The sequence below is a fragment of the Aotus nancymaae genome, unplaced genomic scaffold, assembly GCF_030222135.1.
Source record: "Aotus nancymaae isolate 86718 unplaced genomic scaffold, 86718_ANA_hifiasm-v0.15.2.pri h1tg000072l, whole genome shotgun sequence".
NCBI classification, from domain to species: Eukaryota; Metazoa; Chordata; class Mammalia; order Primates; family Aotidae; genus Aotus; species Aotus nancymaae.
Window position 1 is genome coordinate 2,010,474 of NW_026988487.1, and position 6,572 is coordinate 2,017,045.

The window sequence follows — 6,572 nt, forward strand, 5'->3', positions numbered from 1 at the left end:
CACACCAAAAAGTAAACATAGCAGTTAAAAGAGCAGGCTCTGTATATACTGCATAGAAAAGTATCCTTGGCATGTTATTAAAGACATTTGCAGAACAGAAGGTATAATATCATATGGTGTTTTCAGAAAAGATGTTTTTTGTTTCTTTGAAACAATATCTTGCTCCGTTGTCCAGGCTGGAGTACAGTGGTTCCATCTCATCCTCAAACCCCTGGGCTCAAGCAATCCTCCCACCTCAGCCTCCTGAGTAGCTGGGACCACAGCTGTGCAACACCACATCCAGCTAATTTTTGTATTTTTTTGTAGAGACGGGGTTTTGCCATGTTGCCCAGGCTGGTCTCAAACTCCTGGGCTCAAGCGATTCACCCACCTCAGCCTTCCAAAGTGCTAGAATTGCAGGTGTGAGCCACCATGCCCAACCTAAGAAAAGATTTTAAGTGTGGTTGCAAATTCAGAGAAAACATCTGTAAAAATATACAATAAATGATTAGTAATGATAGCCTCTGAGAAGTAAAAGGAGGCCTAGAGGAGCAGAATTTCCAGGTTGCTTAAGTCTCCTGCACTATTTGGGCTTATTTTTTTATTTCTTAAACATTTTACTATGAAAACATTTCAACATACAGAAAAGTTAAACGTTTTACAGGAAACATCCCATATCCACCTCCTACCTTGTTCCTTTGACAATTTATCATACTTGCTCTGTCACGTTTATTCATTCCACTACTCAGCGTGTGTACCATTAACTGCTTCCCCGGTTTGTTTTTTAATTAAACTTTTCATTTTGACATAATTATAGGTTCACATGCAATTGTAAAAAAAAAATAATAATAATAATCCCATGTACAGAGATCCAGTGTGCCCTGTAGCCATTTCTCCCAATGGGAACATCTTGCAAAACTCCAAGAAGACTGAGTTCTATATTGATGTGATTGAAGTCCCTCCGCAGGGTTCCTCTGGGGCCCTTCACAGTAACTGTGTGTGCCTTCAGAGTAATGTCGATATTTTCTGGAATGACAACAGTCTGATTGCTGAGAATGGTCTTCATTCTCACAGGAGACGCAGCTAACAGCATAATATCACAACCAGGATACCGACACTGATCTGTCAAGATATAGAACAGTTCCATCACCACAAGGATCTCTCATGTTTCCGTTTTATAGCTACCCCCATTTCCTCCTTACTGCTCCTGCTCCCTGATTTTTTTTTAATTAATTTTTTATTGCATTTTAGGTTTTGGGGTACATGTGAAGAACATGCAAGATTGTTGCATAGGTGCATACATGGCAGTGTGATTTGCTGCCTTCCTCCCCTTCACCTATATGTGGCATTTCTCCCCATGCTATCTCTCCCCAAGCCCTGCTCTTTTTTAAGACAGGAAATAATTCTGTCACCCAGGCTGGTGATCACATGGTGCGATCATGGCAAACTGCAGCCTTGACCTCCTGGGCTCAGGCGATCCTCCTGCCTCAGCCTCCTGTACAGCTGGGATCACAGGCTCATGCCACCATGCCCGGCTAATTTTTTAAAAAGTATTATTATTATTTCCAAATCAATAGGTCTTTTATTATATCATTTAAATATCACCAATAGGTCTTAGGAATCATCCAGGATCTTGTTTCTGGAGCTGGACAACTCTTAGATCTTCTTAATCAGCCTGCTGAACAGTTCCTTTTTCAGAGACATGGATGCCATCCAAAAATTTCCCGATATTCTTGTTTTTACTGTTGTGGCTTGCTGAATCAAAGCCACTGAATTTGAAACAAGCTCAGTGTCATTTCCCTTAAGGATTAATTCACCTTTCTGGGCTTGAGATACTGAACAAGGAACACCTGGCCTCCTCTGAACCCTGAGGGTGCATTTTTCACCCAAGAAATTTCGGATTTCAACAAAAGACTCATTCTCCTGGACAACAACATTGATGGGGAAGTGAGCATACGCAGACCTCATCTTGTAACGGAAGCCCAGTGTAACACCCTTGATCATGTTCTGTACATGACTACAAGTAGTCCGAATGGTAGCCAGCTCCTTTCTGTTACCCCACCATTTGTTAACCCGGGGCCTCTTTTTTTTACTTTCCAAGAAGACTGAGTTCTATATTCATATGACTGAAGTCCCTTCGCAGGGTTCCTCTGGGGCCCTTCACAGTAATTGTGCCTCCCTTCAGAGGAGACGTTTTCTGGAATGTTGACAGTCTGATTGCTGAGAATGGTCTTCATTCTAGCAGTGGACGTAGTTAAATATGGAGATCGCTCCATCAGCATAGAGACCCCTCCGTGTCTCCGCCATGATGGAGTTAGAGCCCGGACATATTCTCCCCACGCTGAGGGCAGTCGAGCTGAGGAAAAAAGAAGGAAGTGATAGAGGCCTGAGTTTGCAGAAGCCTATTCTTGATCCACTGAGCTAATGGCATGTCTGGGTGAGGCCTGCGTGACTATCTATGAGACTATTGTCTCTTGAAGTTCCCATTCTGGGCTGGTTTTATGACTCTGTTTACCTGCATTCACTAAATCCCGTGTTCACTCACGTTACTAGAAAAATGCTACCCCTCAAATTATTGCTCGCCTTGATGTTATTTACTGTAACTGTAGTCATTGATAAGAGGATAAGAATCTTAATAGGATTAGAATCTTTTGTTTGTTTTGGGTTCCGCGATCTTTAGACAAACCTGTATGCTACCCCCTCCCATGCTTACTTTGTAATTTTCTGTTCCCTCCTGATAAAACTTTTGTAATGGGACCTACGTCAGACACTGTATGAAAAAACATATATAAGCAACTGTGCACAAAGAATAAATTGCTGATCTGAGCATAGCTCTTATCAGACCTCCAGATCCATTTTTCTCTCTCTCTTTTCTTCCGCGCACTCTCTCTTCCAGGTATTAGGACCCTCTTGCTGGTCAAGAGACCCCCGGCAGACGTGCCGATCTCACGGACCCCAACAGTTAAAGATTATTTTTAGAGTTGGGTCTCCCTCTGTTGCCCAGGCTAATCTCAAACTCCTGCACTCAAGCAATCCTCACACCTTGGCCTCCCAAAGCACTGGGATTACAGGTGTGAGCCATTGTGCCCTGCCTCCTGCTCCCTGCTTAACTCCTGGCAACTACTAATCTGTCCTCCATTTCCATAATTTTTTTTCAAGAATGTTATATATATAATGGAATCAAGCAGTATGTAACCCTTTGAGATTAACTTTCTTCACTCAGCATAATTCTCAGGAGATTCATCCAGTTTGTTGCATGGGTCAACAGTTCATTCCTTTTTACTGCTACGTAGTATTCCATGGTATGGAACAGTTTGTTTAACCATTCAGCCATTGATGAACATTTGAGTTGTTTCCAGTTTTTGGCTATTACAAATAGAGTTGCTATAAACACTCATGTATTTTTTTTATGAACATAAATTTTTATTTCTCTGGAATAAATTCCCAAGAGTCCATATGGTAGTTTCATGTTTAGTTTTTTTAAGAAACTGCTGGGCCGGGCGCGGTGGCTCAAGCCTGTAATCCCAGCACTTTGGGATGCCAAGGCGGGTGGATCACGAGGTCAAGAGATCGAGACCATCCTGGTCAACACAGTGAAACCCCGTCTCTACTAATACAAAAAAATTAGCTGGGCATGGTGGCGTGTGCCTGTAGTCCCAGCTACTCAGGAGGCTGAGGCAGGAGAATTGCCTGAACCCAGGAGGCGGAGGTTGCGGTGAGCCAAGATCGCGCCCTTGCACTCCAGCCTGGGTAACAAGATTGCGAAACTCCGTCTCAAAAAAAAAAAAAGGAAACTGCTGGGCATGATGGCTCACACCTATTATCCCAGAACTTTGGGATGCCAAAGTGGGCAGATTGCTTGAGCCCAGGAGTTCAAGACTAGCCTAGGCAACATGGCAAAACCCCATCTCATACAAAAAATTAGCTGCACATGGTGGTGCATGCCTGTTGTCCCATGCTACTTGGGAGGCTGGGGTGGGAGGATTGCTTGAGCCTGGGAGGCAGAGGTTGCAGTGAGCAGTGATTGTGCCACTGTACTCCAGCCTGGGTGGCACAGACCCTATTTCAAAAACTCACAGAAAAACATCCAAACCATTTCCAGAGTGGCTGTATCATTTTACGTTTCCACCATCAGTGTGTGAGTGACTTAGTTTCTCCACATCCTCACCAGCATTTGGTGTTGTCACTTTTTAAAATGTTAGCATTCTGTCAGGTGTGTAGTCGTGTCTCGTTATGGTTTTATTTTGCATTTCCCTCTGACTAATGACAGTGAACACCTTCCATGTGCTTACTTCCCGCCTGTGTATCCACTTCTGTGAAATGTCTCGTCATGTCTTTTGTCCATTTTCTAACTGGATTGTTTGTGTTTTTATTGTTGCATTTTTAGAGTTCTTTAATATTTTGTTTACTAGTCTTTCATTGGATAAGTGGTTTGCAAATATTTTCTCCTCTGTAGCTCATCTTTTGTCTCTTTACAGATTATTTCATAAAAGTTTTAAATTTTGATAATGTCCAATTTATCAAGTTTTCTTTTATAGATTGTACTCTGGCATCAAGTTTCAGAGCTCTTAGCTTAGTCCTAGACCTTGAAGATTTTCTTCTATTTTTTTTCTAAAAGTTTCTTTGTTTTGAGATAGGGTCTCACTCTGTCACCCAGGCTGAAGTGCAGTGGCACAATCATAGCTCTTGCAGACTTCATCTCCTAGGCTCAAGTGATTGCCCTGCCTCAGCCTCCAGAGTAGCTGGGATTACAAGCACGCGCCACCACAACTGGCCAATTTTTGTATTGTGATGGAGTCTCCCAAAGTGCTGGGATTACAGGCATGAGCCGCCACATCCAGCCTACTCTTTATCTTGCACCCTGTGACATTCCTGAATTCACTTATTTCTAAGAGGCTTGTTTGTTTGTTTTGTAGACTCCTTGAGATTTTCTATAAATATAATCATGTCATCTGCAAGCAGGAAGAGTTTTGCCTCTTCATCTCTTCATTGCCAATCTTTTATTGCCTTTTCTTATCTTATTGCATGGACTAGAGCTACCAGCACTATGTTGAATAAAAGTGGTGCTTTATTCCCACCATTAGGGGCAAAGCATTCAGTCTTTCACCATTAAGTATAACGTGAATGGGTTTTTCATAGGTGCTCCTTATCAAATTGAGGACATTCCCCTCTATTCCTATTTTTTCTGAGATGTTTTGTTTTGTTTTGTTTTGTTTTGTTGAAACAGAGTTTCACTCTTGTTGCCCAGGCTGGAATGTAATGGCCCGATCTCCATTCACTGCAACCTCCGCCACCCGGGTTCAAGCAATTCTCCTGCCTCAGCCTCCCTAGTAGATGGGATTACAGGCATGCACCACCATGCCCAGCTAATTTTGTATTTTTAGTAGAGATGGGGTTTCTCCACGTTGGTCAAGCTGGTCTCAAACTCGCGACCTCAGGTGATCCACCCACCTCGGCCTCCCAAAGTGCTGGGATTACAGGCACGAGCCACTGCTCAAGGACAGTTTTTTTTTTAATTATTAAATGGGTGTTGAATTTTCTCAAATGTTTTTTCTGCATCATTGATATGATTATATGGATTTTTGTCCTTATACTGTTAACATGGTGGATTACATTGACCAATTTTTGAATATTGAATCAGCCTTGCATCCCTGAAATAAACCTTACTTTGTCATGGTGTATAATTCTTTCTATGTATTACTGGAATCCATTTGGTACTGTTTTGTTAAGGATTTTTGCCTCTATATTCATGCAGAATATTGGTCTATAGTATTCTTTTTCTTCTACTGTCTTCATCTGGTTTTGATAATACTCATCTTATAAAATTAATTGGAAAACATCTTCTCTTTTCTGTTCTCTGGAAGAGATTGTGAAGAATTAAATTCTTCTTTGAGTGTTTGGTAGAATTCTCCAGTGAAATAATCTGGATCAGGAAATATTGAGAGGGAGGGAGGATGGTTTTTATTACAAATTCCATTTGTAATAAAAATTCAATTTTCTTAATCATCATAGGGCTATTCAAATTAAACTAATACCCTAAAATTAAACTAATTTAAACTAATACCCTTTTAAAAAAAACCCTCTACACATATAAAGTCATACTTGATGAGCTGGGGTAGTTTATGTTTTGGGGGAATTGGACTATTTTATGTAAGTTGCCAAATTTATGTGTGTAGAGATTTGGGGGAGGATATGAATTTCCTGGAGCTGCTGCAACAAATTAACTCAACATAATAACTTGAAACAACAGAAATTTATTCTCTCACAGTTATGGAGGCCAGAAGTTCAAAATCAGTATCAATGGTCAAATCAAGGCATTGGCAGGACCACACACCTTCCAGAAGCTCTACAGAATAATTCATTGCTTGCCTCTTCAAGTTTCTGGTAGCAACCAACATTCCCTGGCTTGTGGCCACTTTGCTTCATTCTCTGCCTCCATGGTTGCATTCCCTTCTCTTTTGTCCACAACTCCCTCTGTCTCTCTCTTATGAAGACATTTGTCATTGCACTTAAGGTCTACTAGGATAATTTCATCTTAAAATCCTTACTTAATCATATCTACAAAGAATCTTTTTCCATATAAGGTAATATGT

General features: G+C 41.3%; 1 pseudogene; it reads right to left on the reverse strand.

The window, feature by feature from the left end:
- Nucleotides 1–1,265: 1,265 nt before the first annotated feature.
- On the reverse strand, nt 1,266–2,507 carry LOC105717093 (large ribosomal subunit protein uL6-like; annotated as a pseudogene).
- Between the last annotated feature and the right edge of the window lie 4,065 nt (nt 2,508–6,572).